Source organism: Tetrao urogallus (assembly GCF_951394365.1).
Source record: "Tetrao urogallus genome assembly, chromosome: 4".
NCBI lineage: Eukaryota > Metazoa > Chordata > Aves > Galliformes > Phasianidae > Tetrao > Tetrao urogallus.
The window spans coordinates 64,876,694-64,891,741 of NC_136817.1; positions in this window are offsets into that span (position 1 = coordinate 64,876,694).

Below are 15,048 nucleotides of genomic sequence, written 5' to 3' on the forward strand. Positions count from 1 at the left end.
TCAGAAGTGGCTTTGGCTTTTAAATAAGCCAGCTGGTGATCAGATGCTGGGACTTGCTATTTATTTTGCAGATCATACCTGTGGACATGTTTCCTTAGCAAAGCTGCCGATTGTGACAAATATGTATAACAAGTGCAGTCTTCTATTGATTCTCACATTCTATTTTCTGCTTTTGGTGGAAACAGATGGAATTCAATTTTCTCACAATTACTATTAGCCAAGAATAACATCACTTAAATCAGTGCGGGGGAGGCGGAAAGTTACAACTACAAAAACACGCAGCCTGAAAGGCTGGATACTGAAATGTGACTTGCAAATAACTATAACTGATGTGTTAACCAGGCCCTGCTTCAGAAACACAGTTCAACATTTTCTGAGCTCAAAGCAGTATGTCCTACTGATATTATACATGTGGCATCTGAAAAAAAAGAATGATCCAGATAGTTTTTGTGGGTTATCCTCATAGGATTGTTGATATTTAAGTGGAAAAGTCTTGGAACATTTTCCACTAAATAAACGAGGTCGGGTATGGGTGGATGCAGCTAATGTTTATGTAAGCATGTGCAATTGTATCATAGAATCGTAGAATCATTAGGTTTGGAAAGACCTCTAAGATCTCCTAGTCCAACCATCAGCCCATGCCTGTGACTACTGTAGACCATTCACTGAGTGTGACGTCCACCCTTTTCCTGAAAATCTCCAGGGAAGGTGACTCTACCACCTCCCTGGCAGCCTGTTCCAGCACATGACCATTCTTTTGAAGAAAAAGATTTTCCTAACATCCAACCTGAACCTCCCCTGGTGCACCTTAAATTCATTACGTCTTGTCCTTTCAAAATCTCCTACAAAATCTATGCTTTCCTTGCAAAACATTAAAGGGAATTCTTAAGAAATTAAAATATTAGTCCATAATTAGAAAAGAAGTCAACAGTTTGGCATGTAATAGATCAATAATTTCCAGATTTTGAGGCCGTTTTAGATCAGAATGCTGTAAATTTGGAGAGTATGTGTTGCGTGGTTAATATACGAGCACACTGAAAAGTCCTGCAGTGTGTGAAGATTAAGGGTAAATCAAGTACTTAAAGTTAGGAAGTCCCATAATTAAAGGTTTTCTTGAAACCTCAGTTTGATGCTGGTTTTTTTTTTTTTTTTTTTTGCTTCATGCTGAACTCTCTCAGATGATGTGCTCACAGGTATTTCAGTTCCATGATTAATCACAGCCTCTGGCTTTGTTTAGTAACTGTCCTTTTCACTGTTATAGTATCTTAACAATACCTCCAATCTACTCAATTTCTGTTCACAGTGGGCTTGTAAAAAGTCGTTATTAGATCTATCGTAAAGATACTGAATGGAGTCAGACAGTTCTGTGTCAAAAAGGCACCAAGATAAGATGATGATGATCCTCTATTTCAAAGCCTTTTAGTATTTTATGGTGTTTTATGTGTTCATAGCAAAGATCCATGGGAATCGTACAGCTGCTGTCTGAAATAAGGCATGTGAAAAAATAGGATGACCTACCAGTGGTCATCTGTGAAAGGCTTGCCCCCAGATACATGTGAAACAGATGGCTAAATGCCCAATCAACCCTTTTTTTTTCTTCTTTTTTTTTCTTTTCAGGGCAGTATCTCAGTATCTGCCAGAAAAATCACAGAATTGTAGGGGTTGGAAGGGACCTCCAGAGATCATCGAGTCCAACCCCCCTGCCAAAGCAGGTTCCCTACACCAGGTTGCACAGGTAGGCATCCAGGCAGGTCTTGAACATCTCCAGAGAAGGAGACTCCATGACCTCCCTGGGAGTCTGAGACTCCATTTCTGCTCCTTCAAACTAGGACAGGAGTTACATTTCCATAGTTTCAAAAGTTTTCAGAAAATTCTTGACTTGGAGAGTGGCCAGGCCATGGCACTGCTGCCCAGAGAGCTGTGTGTGTCCCATCTCTGGAGGTGCACAAGGCTGGGTTGGATGGGGATCTGGGCAGCCTGAGCTGCTGGGGGGCACCCAGCCTGTGGCAGGGAGTTGGTCTGGATGGACTTCAAATTTCCTTTCAATCCAAACCATTCTGTGATTCTATGATTCTATGAAGTTGCATTTTTAAACATTAATGAGTAGACTGAACCTGTGTAAGATAAAGTGCCTGTTTTAGTCATGTTTGAGTACATATTTTTGAAAACATCAAACTGACTGTCCTATACCCAAACTAATGCCTCTGTTTCAAAACCCAGAAGCTCTGGAGCCGGCTGGAATATTTTATTTTATTATTTATTTTATTATTACTCTTTTTTTAATATGGCAAGAGCTATATTCTGTCTGTCTTCTCCTAAGAAACAGCAGAGCTGCTTTTGCTGGAAGCTTTCCTTCCCAGATATCATTGTTAAAAATATATAGGTGGTTATGAAGTGCTCATCAAATCATCCCTGTCCAAACAGTCACATCTTGACCACAACCTGAATGCAGAATAATTTAAAAGTGTAAATAATTTAAAAATGGAAATTGAAGGCTCCAAGGAGACCTCACTGTGGCCTTCCAGTATTTAAAAGGGGATTATAAAAAGGAGGGGAATCAACTTTTTACTCGGGTAGACAGTGTTAGGACAAGGATTTTAAGCTCAAGGAGAGAATGTTTAGATTGGATATCAGGGGGAAGTTCTGCACAGAGAGAGTGGTGAGGTGCTGGCACAGCTGCCCAAACAGGCTGTGGATGCTCCATCCATGGAGGTGTTCAAGACCAGACTGGATTGGGCCCTGGGCAGCTTGGTGCCAGATCTGGAGGTTGGTGGCCCTGTCTGTGGCAGGGGGATTGGAACTTGATGATCCTTGGGATCCCTTCCAACCCAAGCCATTCTACGATTCTATGATCTATATTCCTTTGTACAACACTTATAATTTCTGAAGGCACTTGGTCAGAACAAACGATTCCTCTTTCAAACCAAAGAAAGCATGGAGAAGTTTACTGCAGAAAAGTGCAGGTAACTCCTGAGTGGACAGTCTGGGATATGGGGAAGCTGGGAAGTTCTGGGCAGGTGGCAGTTGTTGATAGACTATGTTTTAAGCTGAGATTGCATCTTTGCTCTCCCAACTGCTTTTTATCATTTGACTGTTTTTCATGAAATCAGTTTGAGGGTTTTCAATTTCTCATATTTAAAATCCAACCATGTATCATTATCTGATACATATTTAAATAACTTTCCAGTGCCCTTGTTTAATTCACTGAACTGAATATTCACAGAAGTCAAAAGATAAAGCACATTGGCATCAGGATATTTCCATCCCTCCCTGTTGTTTGCAACTTGTAGCTTCCAGCTCTAGCATCTTCAAAGAAACAAGTAAGGACAAACAGCTTGAACTGTCCTTATTGTGAAGGCATTTCTAGGCAAAGGTTTAGGATTTATGGATAAAAGGCCTGCAAAACTGAGATGCTGAAATAATCACAGACCTTACATACGAGACAGAGGCATAACTCTTTTACAGCTCTTGGCATTGGTTAAATCTACAGAGGAAATTGAAGATTTTTATGATTCTATTAAAATTACTGTTCAACACATCCAAAGGGGCGATAGTGAAACATAAAGGGCAGTGTCTCATACATTAATGTTAACCTGGCAATATCATTTATATTGAAATTTGACTTGACTTTCAAGCACCATTTGAAAGGTTATTGCATGTGAAACTCAATTAAGTAATACAGCTGAAGTTTGCCCTTTTATCATTTAAAATAAGAACTACATTTTTTCTTTCCTTAAGTCCCCACTCAAAAAATAATTAAAATTAATAATAATTTTAAAAAATAATAATAAAAAAAACATAGGATTATTCTTTGCTCCTGCTACTGGAATCTCCAGCTTGTCAGAGGGGAAGAAAAGCAAAAATACAGGTGAAAAAGCCATACCCTCAGGGCAGGGCTCTGGTGCCAGAGATGACTTCTGCCGGAGTGCACATTAATGAGGCTGTTTCACCCTTACTCTGCAGTACCTGAAATTAGATATTCCTCTTCGTCTCTGGTTTCTAAGTCTAGTGTTTCCATCCCTGTCTCTATTAATTTTGGGCTGATGACATCTTTTCTCATTCCATCCCAACCTTTACCTCTTCAGCTGCTCTAGTTATTTGAAGCATAATAACTTGTTTAGTTAAGTTTGCGATGTACGTATGAGCTGGATCAAGTAACCCCGCTTCAGTCATCTCTTTAACTTTTCCAGGAATGGATTAAAAACTAACATTCTTTTCCCCAAGGGTTTGCAGTTTGTCTCAGAGAGCCTACATAGCTTCAGTAAATAGCTTGGAAACTTCAGAATTTGCGTGAAAACATCCTTAAGTGAGTGGGACCCCAGGAAAAAAAATCACCGTCATCCTCATCCTGAGATGACCCTGGAAAAGGCAACTTTTTAATATGGCAAGCTACTTCAACAGAATTGTCAGGCTTTTCTGAGAATCTTTCCACTGCACTCCTGCCAACTCTACCACTTTGGGCATTAATCTACCAGATTTCCAGGCAGCTGGAAAGTGCAGACAATTGGTCACTGTGCACGCAGAGTGGAGTCAGCCTGTGCGTGTGCACTGCGGCCAGGCGTGCCAGCTGCTGCAGACCTGTGAATGTTGGCACGCTGGTGCCTGCTGGTGCTGTGAGGGAGGCAGGATGAGGCCAGCAAACAGAAACTCAGGCTGGGTGGAGAAGACGGCGCCTTTAACACAATGCAAAGACGGGGTGGAGATAAAAATAGGAATTTATGGTCCCTGCAACCAGACTGATTAATGGAACAGGGAGGAGACGTCAGAAGTTGATTTCATGTAGAACAATTTTTATTAAACTAGGAATGGATTTTCCTATCTTGGGAGTTCAGCACAAGTGAAGGTTTGGAACTGGGGAAGGACTTTCCCTGAGATTTATTTTTGTTACTTTGCAGTATTTTTCAAATAATGGATTGTGTTTTTGGGAGAAATGAAGGGGCATGGAACGCTACTGGGGATAGGTTGTAAGAATTAAGTAAAATCTTTTTGCCTTCCTCAATGTAGAATCATAGGATCACAGAATAATTTAGGTTGGAAGGAACCTTGAAGGCCACCCAGCTCCAACCCCCTGCCATGGGCTGGGTTCACCCACCAGCTCAGACTGCCCAGAGCCCATCCAACACCACTTTGAGCACCTTCAGGAATGGGGCACCCACAGCAATCTGGGCAGCCTGTGCCAGTGCCTGACCACCTTCATAGTATAGACTTCTTTCCTAACATCTAACCTAAATTTCCCCTCTTTTGACTGAAAACCATTTCCCCTTGTCCTATCACTATCACACTGTGCAAAAAGTTGCTCCCCTTCCTTTTTATAAGCTTCCTTCAACTACTGGGAGGCTGCAATGAGGGCTCCAAAATACATTCCCTTCCATGGAAACAATTGTATTTGATACTAGGTGACATACTCTTTTTTTTTTTTATAGAAGTTATAGATGGATCAAATAAGTTAAACTGTCTACTTAACTTCCCAACACAAATAACCATGTTTCCATTGTATATTTTTATAACTGCAAGCGTATATTAATCCATCTATCTCTATTCATCTCTTTTTTCTTCAAGCTGAACAGTCCTGTCTCTACTCCCACCAAATTCCTGCTTCCTGTGGTTATGAAAGTAAACAAGCTCAGAGTACATGAATGGAAGCAAATAATGTAAACAGGAATTCTCATGCTAATAGTACTGGTGTTTGCTATACTTAGAAGTGGAAGTCAAGGCAGCGCCTGGCAAAGCAAATCTCCTGCAACTGAGAGGGAAGCAGAAAAATAATCACCAGGCGGGTCACTGAGTCTGCAGAGGAAATTCGAGGTGCAGTTTCACAATATGTTGAGTCCACAACAATGTCAGTTCAAAAGTTCCCCCTCTGCCTGACCTTGGCCTTTTTGAGAAGGCTTGGGAAGAGGAAAGCGTGTTTTAAAAGCAGAATGTTTAATAATCTGATTTGTAGTTTTACCTCCACAGAAACATAAACTGATGCTATTGAAGAATTGATGAAAAGGGGAAATGAGGTTGGGCACAGAGAGATCTCCACAGTGGAGCTACATTGGCTGAGTTTGCTGCCAAAGCCTTATGAACAGAAAGTGAAAAAGGGGAGATAGGTAGTCCATTAGCATGTTCCTTGATTTCATTTATCATTCAACACGGTAGCTGGTAGAGTCTGAATTCCCGGACAGCCTCATCTCTGGCTGGATGGACTAATTGCTTCCTGCTCAAACAGCTCCAGTGTCATCTCTGGATGCTCCATCCAAAGTGATGTTGTTAAGCAAGGGCCATCTGCCAAGCTCTACTTTGTCATGAGTTGCTTTGGAACCTGTGAATAGATGTAAGGATTCTCACGTTAAGTTAGGAGAAGTAACCACAGTAACTGTATAGTTCAAATTTTCCTTGTTAATAACAAATCTGAAGATTTTTGTTGTCTTTGTTTCTTACTTGGTGGTTTCATTATCCTGAATAAAGCCCAGTGTTGACAGCCACTTTCAGTGACACATAGAGACACTTTGCAGGTGAGAATAATAACATTCAGCAACACTGACATCTTGTGGCCGAGGAGAAATGGATCAAGTGCCAGACCAGCCACCAACATATCCTCTCATCTGTTGAGTTTTCCTAAAATATGGCGGTGCTTAAAGGTGTGAGTACCAGGAATCCGGAAACCTAGAGGTTAAGAGGAGGAAATGCATAAAGGTGATGTTTTATTAGTTGATTGAGCTGTCTGTGGGGATAATCTGGTTGCATGCTAATCCTTTTGGCTAATCTGCATGCGAATGATTCCCTCCAGAGGATGAGGATAGAGCGTGGGATGTTTGACGTGACAAGATGGAGGCTCCCCACAGTCGGTCTTCTTTGTATTTTCTGCTTCCATTGGGAAACTGGGAGAGAAAATACCCCTGGAAAAGGCCCTAGGAAGAGCCTTTCTAACTACTTTTTCTTGCCCCCAGAAATAAGATCTGCAAAACCAGACTTTGAGACTCTGCCTTGCAGCCAGCGGTGGATTTTGAGAAAAGATGTGGCAGGGAGACTGTTGGTATGGAAAGATTTCTAGGAGCAAATCCTTGTTGACTGGAAATCTACAGGCCTGTTCTGCATGTTAAAGTCACTGAAGCTTAAATATATCTTGTACAAAATGGCCTTTGCACTTTAAGGGTGTGTAGGATGAAATCAATCCAGTGGGACTCCTATAGATGGTAGAGAAGGATTGAGAATTTCATTTGTGGTCTAAAGATAGATGTTTGTGATTCGGCAACATGTGATGGTCAGCCTTGGACTTTTCAGTTGCTAGCAGCTTCTTGGATTGGTTCCTTGTTTACACATGCTTTTGTTGCTAACGAACATCTGTATCCACTTTATCATCTGAACCCAATAACAGTATGATTACTGCCCGTGAAATGAAATGTTGTGCAATTGTCTTTTGCAAATTTCTAGAGAACTATCATCAGGCTTCCTCGAGGCTTCTTGAGGTGGGGTGGCAAGGAGAAATTGTGACCTAATTGCAGCCTCTCAGTACCTAAAGGGAGCCTATAAAAAGGGAGCCAACCTTTTAAAGGGTAGATAACAGCAGAACAGGGGGAAATGGTTTTAAGTTGAAGGAGGGAAGATTTAGGTTGGATGTCAGGGGGAAGTTCTTCACTATGAGAGTGGTGAGGTGCTGGAATAGGTGCCCTGAGAGGCTGTGGATGCTCCATCCCTGGAGGTGTTCAAGGCCAGGTTGGATGGCGCCCTGGGCAGCCTGGTCCAGTATTAAATGTGGAGGTTGGCGGCCCTGCCTGCAGCAGGGGGGTTGGAGATTCATGATCCTTGAGGTCCCTTCCAACCTTTCTGTGATTCTGTATGTTCTGCTCACAGTCTGTCCTTAAAATCAATACAGCTGGCTGATTTGGAGCTCCTATTGTGTAAAATCCTTTTTGAAACCTATGGGAAGACATGCAGAGGTCCACACTAGCTGATGGTAGGAGTTTAGATGAAGAAAATATTGATAGCTGGCCTTTAACTTAAAAAATCCAAAGAAATCCCTGAAGTTGGTTCAGTCTTGTAGTCATATGTGGGAGATGAAAATTTCTCCTATTTCTAGAATGATTTTTTTTTCCTTTTTTTCTTCCTGCTCTTGTTTAGAATTGATTTTAGTAACTTAACCTGTTGAGAACGTGAAAAAAAACAGTAATAAAAATGAATTCTGAAGTTTTTAGTGTGCTTTGGCACTTTTAAAATCAGTGCATTAAGTCACCTGAAAGCACTGACATGCACAAATGCTGTAATTTAATGTATTACATAAAGTTCTGATTTAAAATGGTTGCAATCATGTTTTAGAGAAAAATACCCTTTTATCTGCTCTGTTGACTTCAGTTAATAATACAAAAGATTATTTTTACTTGATAGGAGCAATGTGGAGTGAAATTCATTATTCAATATAATTTAAAAGTTGGTACTGTGGAGCTTGCAAGAAGCATTCATTCATACTGATGTTTTCCTCTAAAGCACATCTTGTTTTATTGTCTAACTATATTAAAATCTATCACACTGAATCACAGATGTTTGTTTCAAAGAGGAAAAAAATGCTCAATTCAGCAGAAACTAGCAGCAGAATGCTGAGTTAGCACCTTTCAAAATGCCAACCAACTTGGTGTGAATTTTGTTTATTTAGTTTCTGAAACGTATTATGCTGACTTCTGAAAGAGTAAATATCTCTAATCTGTTCCCCCTCGTTTCTTCAGCAGAACTTTCCTATGCGATTTTCCATATGCATTCTTTTCATTGATTTGTCACTGACAAAAGTGACAGATATGCCATTAGGTAGCATTTAGTGTTGTATATAGTAGCATCTCTATTTTCTATTTTGACATTTAGAAATAACTTTTTTTTTCACCTAAACCAGTAAAGGTATTGCCTTTCAGTCCATGCCTGAAGCAGAGCTTTTAGGATTCATTTTGTCTTTTTGTGAGCTCAAATAGGGAACTGCACAAGCAACTGGTTTTCAGCTTATGGCCCTAATTTTGACATTATCATTGGAAAAAAGGGCATCAGAAAGGATCATGAATAAAAGAAGTGCTTCAGTCCTCTCATAAATCACATACAATGAAAGTGAATGGATGCATTGATTCTGTAACTGTAAGCGTGGAAAAACTGGGTTTCTGAAAACCGTAGTGTATCCTAAACAGTTAACTATATTCAACTGAAGCGTGGTAAAACAGCTGAAGGTGCAGACACAATATGTTTTTGATAAATCACAGGCATTTCTAAGGTAGACTATTGTTTTTCTCATCTCATCATCAGGGAAGGTGAAGTTGAAAGATCTCTTAGAGTTTCAAAAATATTCAGCTGTTAGCTCAACCATGTGCTTGTCAACAAGTCGACAATATTTCTCCATTGCCCAACAGCCCTACATAATTCATCCCCTGTTGGAGCAATGCTGGTGACAAGACTGGATTGCTGTTAGCTTTGACCCCTGTTCATGTATTCGGCCTGCTAACATTTCTATCTCACACTCTATTTTTTTTTATAACATATGGTCTTTCATCTGTAGGGCTAAAAAGCCAGATGTCCATAGCTCTTTTGGTCAATACAATCAGTTATGCTGCCAATCGTAAGCCCTTTAAATACTGCTACAGAAAATAACAGAGTTTGTTTTCATATTCCTAGTCTAAACCTATTTACCAGACTCATAATGATGCTGTAAAACAATATCTGTACATTGCCTAGTCATACACAAACTGCTGTATTTTATTTGTTAAGTAATGGACAAGCAATGAAGCAGCTGTTGAAACATTGCACTGGGTTTTTTTTTCTGCAGCTGAATAACAGAATTTGCCAGGTCATTTAATCAATTTTATACTGATTTAAATTTGATAAAATCAATCATATTATCTCATAGATTTGGTAGCTGGAAAGACAGCATTATTCACACTCTAATGCTGTACTTCAGCCATTTTCAAATTAAAAATGGAAAGATCCTTTCAAATGTCTGCAACTTAGTAAATCAAAACCCAAAATCAAAACCAAAAATCAAAATCCTATTGAAATTATAATTCTGAAGCTCCAATTTATAAAATAAGGAATTTTACAGAGTAATTATTCAAAATATGGATCTGAATTTTCAGGTGTCCTCTTCTCAGAAGCGAGTAATCAATTGCTTGATGAGAAGGGAAAAATCCATACAATGTTTAGAGCTGTTAATTTTTTAATAAAACAGCTACTTTCTATATTATGCAGACAATTCATGCATAGAGAAATCAAAACTAGGGAAGTTTTATTCTCTATGTACAGTGTAAGCCAAAACCAATGTAGATTATATTTACAATGACATGTAAAGACAGTCAATAGCTAGTCTTATTCATTTGAATTCGATAAAAGCCATCCTTGGTAGCCTTTCATTAAGCAGAATTTCCTTTTTATACGGGGAATTTTCCCCAGTTTGAAAATTAGATTGCAAATACTAAAATGTGTGAAGGTGAAGACATGAGAGTCAGGTCCTGCTGACAAAAAGTGGTCATAGCATCAGGAAAGTACATACATTTAAGCATGAGAGTGTAGTCCTAGGTACCCAGACTCTGCCTCTGGGCAGCAGAAGTCATGTTCAGATATTTCAGTTTCCTTTACAGTAGGATTTGGTACCCCACGATGACCCCAGCAAAAGCTGACAAGTAAAGCTGAGAGCTCCAAACAAACACTGAGAGAAAGGTAACATCTTGAGTCTTGCCTTTCCAGATGCCTTGCTTAGGCCTTCAGTGATGTTGACTTCATCCACTCCAGGACCTGACGATAGGTTGTCAGACATTTTGGGATATTTCAGTCCTTTTGTGGTTGATACCTGCCCTATGATTTTACAAGATGCCCATCTCATGAATAGTCTTGGCTCTTCAGAAGTTAAACTGGCATTCAAAGATCAGAGCTTAACTCTTGGCTTCAAAACACTTTCATTCAGAATTTGTAGTTTAGTTTTCCTATTATTATACAACAGCTTGAGGTCAAGAGAATTTGCCTATTAAGTGGAACATTGAAGTCCAATTCTTTCTTTATCTTCCGGCTTTCAAAGACCTACCTCCTACCTTCTCTGAGAGCAATTAACTCTAGTTGGCCTATGTGCTGCATGCAACCTCATGGTATCAATGTAATGGCATCTTTCAGGGAGTAGATGAGTGTGAGTTTCCAAGTCACAAATCATGACTGGGTGTTTGTTTTGTTTTTGATTTGGTACTTGTCTTCAGTGTGGACTCCATACAGTCTGCATTGCCTCCTGCATGCTTCATGAAGTCCATATCAGGGCCACACTCCAGAACAATGCCACACTTTATGAAGTGCAAATTGGCTGTGCAAACTTTATTAAGTACACGAATGTCTAATCACTCCCTCAAAGATATGCCAGGCTAATACTCAAAGGTATTACTTTCCATAGTATCTAGCAGCTTAAAATAATATTATTTTCTAATTCCAAAGTTTTACTGTTTCATTAGCCAAATAAAATTAGGAAAATGTCTGTGAGGTGAGAATACCTCAGTTGTTTGGCTCCCTTAGTGCCAATATTCAAACACATGGCTTGTTCTACCTCCAAATGTACAGAGTGGTCCTACTGTGAAGGATGGAACTGTACCTCTGAAGAATTTAATGCTAATAGATTTTGGTGTGTTGAAGCAGGAACTGAGGATATTTAAAAAGACACATTTTGTTGTCACTCGTCAAGTTAAGGAGTTGCTGACTCTTCAGATGTTTCAGTTGCAAGCTCAGTGCTGAGTTGCTTGGTATGCTTTCTTAAATCTTCTCAGGACTTAAATCTTAGGTGTGCTCAGTAGGAAACATTTAAGCAAGTTTAGAAGTCCTAGGAAGAACTCTTAGAGTTGCATATCACGGCAGAGATCCCTTTGTGGCTCCACACAGTCTGCCAGTGCCATTCCATGTTATATTTTTGATAGAGTTGTTATTACTTGTAAGTCCGGATGGCATATGATGACCCTCTGAGTTTAACAAAAAAAGATATTTATCTTTTTGTGTACTTGTCAACTACCTTTAGTTTGGGGTTATCATCCTTCATATCTGCTATGGCTGTCTGAAAACATCCCTTTCAAGTTGGCAGAAATAGATAAGATCATTACTCATTACATGCTATTTTTACCCTTTTTTTCCTTAATTATGTTTCTTCTGTCTTTCTTTTGAGGAGCTGTTGTATTCTAGGATTTTACCTATGGAGATGATAGACAAATACATATACATAGAATCACTCTTGGTGCACAACTATGGCATTTAAACTAAGGCATTACTGATTATATCAGACTTTTCTCGAAGGTCTGAGACAATGGATACAAATTGAAATGGGAAATTCAGATTAGATACAAGGAGAAGACTTCTTGCCTTGATGTTAACTGCTCTGTACTTGGGATCCAATGGGGTTTTGGGAACACCATCTGTGGAGATGTGCAAAACTCAGCAGGTCTGTCTCTGTAGGCTGATTTCTCTGGATCTGCTCAGAACTGGTGGCTGGGCTAAAAGATGTCTAGGATTTCTTTGAGCCTGCAAAATTGTGTGATTGTATAGGGAAAAAATTTTCATTAATTTCATATTTATGAAATACAGGGCTACAGTATATACTACACAAATATGTAGAAAATTGTTGTCTGTCCTAAAGAATTCATTCTTGCTGAGGTCCTACAGAAATTCAGTGATGGAACAAGAAATGTAATTATCTTGGTGTCATTCCTTTTGCTGCCTCTGTTCAGACCCTGGTGTATTCAGAGTGCATTTTTAGGTTAGGATGGAAGGACTGCAAAAATAGGATTAATGTTTTGGTTTGTTCACTTGAAAAAGATATTTTTGTCTATGGTATTTTGCAGTAGTGAAGGAAAAAGTCAGAGGAGTGTAATATCCAGATAGACACCCTATCACTGTTACACCAATCATTTTGCTGGAGATGCAAAAACAATTCTGGGAAATGGGCTCCCAGTTAATTGTCTGTGCAGTCCCTAAATGGGTTTATTAAGGCAGTTCTAATGTTACGGGATGTAGGAATAAGTTTGTTTGCAAAAGATTTTTGAACAAAGGAACTGCATCTCTATATTCTCCCAATGGGCCGCAAGTTAAAATATAGTGCAAATATTGAATAACTAATTTCCAAGGAGATTCACAGTGGTTTGCAAAAGAAGACCAATAAAAAACCACCCGTTTACATATATGATGCATTCTGCTTCTCTCCACCCCCCCCCGCACCCCACTTTAATAATTAGAAACATGGTTTCAGTGATACACTTTACAAAACCATTCTGGGGATTCATGAATTTAAAAGAAAAAAATAAACTAGATGTGAATAATTCATACTTAAATAGCTCTGGGCCAAGATATTGCTTCAGTATTTCCAAGTATGCAGGTTTTATTATTCTCTTAAAGTATGAATAAAAACAAGGTTGTTTTATCGCACTTGGACTAATCAATGATATGCCTAAAGCACAGTTGGCAGTAAATGATCCGTTTTAGCTTAAAACACTTTTTAAATCGATGTGTATTGTAAGGGAATCATAAAAATCTTCAAATTAAAGATGTTTGAGCCATAAAAACAAGTAATATATTTAAAGGTTTTTTAAGGCAGAAATGTTTCCAAGTAAATAGGAGATGGGCCAAGCAGTTCCCTCTGAATTACTGTTCATTAGGCTTTCACACTCTATTAGGGTAACCTTCATGAAATATTTCAACATTACACTTCATGATGTAATTTGAATGCATTAGATTTAATTTGCCAATAAACTGCAGGGAAAATATGGAATATGCTATCCCCAAAAGCTTATGAACTCTCTCTGTTTAGATCGGTTCACATTCACAAGGGTTTCCAGTGTGAAGTTTGCAGGCAAAAGTGACTCCTGTGACTACAAGGCTTTATTCAGGAGTGTGTTCATTGCTCTAGGAGAGAGAGCAGTGCTCTCCATGTGCAGCGCTCATGTCTGTGAGTCTGTATGCTGGGTTCAAGATGCTTTGTTCTCTGCAGGAATACACTTCACTGGGAAACCAGTGAGTTGGGGCTGTCTCTGTGAGTTAGAGACTTCTTCACCAACCCTGGGCAAGTTCCACCATGGCTCTTATTCCAGCCATGTTTCAAAAAGGCTGTGGTGCCAATCAATCACTGAGCTCACATGATGACATCTGAGGGACTGTAAAATTAGATTTGCAAGGCAGTGTCCTTTAGGATGAAAGTTTTTGATTTGTCCAGCTTGTACACAAATGTGTTCACAGATGTTCCATACGTGCACACATCAGAAATGCCATGTTGAGGTTTGGAGAGGATCCACTTAAGACGAGACTTTGCTTCCAGTGTTTATACCCTTTGCCTTTGATTACAGTCAATGGGAGTGAATGGAAATACTGACAACAGGACGTGGCTTGTAGTGAAAAAATGTCATGTGATATCTCACAGCACCCATAATTATAATTTCCTTTTAAAAACTTACAAAGTACATGAACTAAGTAAGAGACCTGAGTTCTTAGCATTTTATGCAAACTAACAGGCAAAAAATACCAGCTCAGCAAGAAGTCTCATTCCACTCTGTGCAGGACCAGAAGGAATAGTGTTTTGTAGGATTTCCATACATTAATGGAAATAAAAGTACAGAAAGCCTCAGAACCTGGACTATTCTTGCTAGAGTTCTGATTTGCTTACAAATCCAAGAGGTCTGCATCACCAGAATGAAGCTAGAAATTTCACTTCCTGCTTAAACCAATTCCCATAACTTTGGAGGTCTTACAATCAAACTCCCTTGATCTCCCATCTGTAAATGGAGATAATGAAGATGCAGCAAAGCTTTTTGGCAGCTAGTTCTCTGTGTTTGAGATTCATTGATAGATTCCAAGTCACTGCACAGCAGGAGCCTAGCTTTGGTCCTGCAAAGTGTTCTGGAGTAAGCTCAACAAACCAGACCATGTCGACCATTCTCACAGCTTTCTGAAGTCTCCATACTTTCCCAGCATCCTTGGAAATCTGGATTATGCTGTTTGTCTAAGGTCCTGGAGGAGCTGGTGGTATGATAGTTATCTGAAACACAAAGGAAATTAGAATTTGCTGCCTCAGCTAGAACAAACATCTGG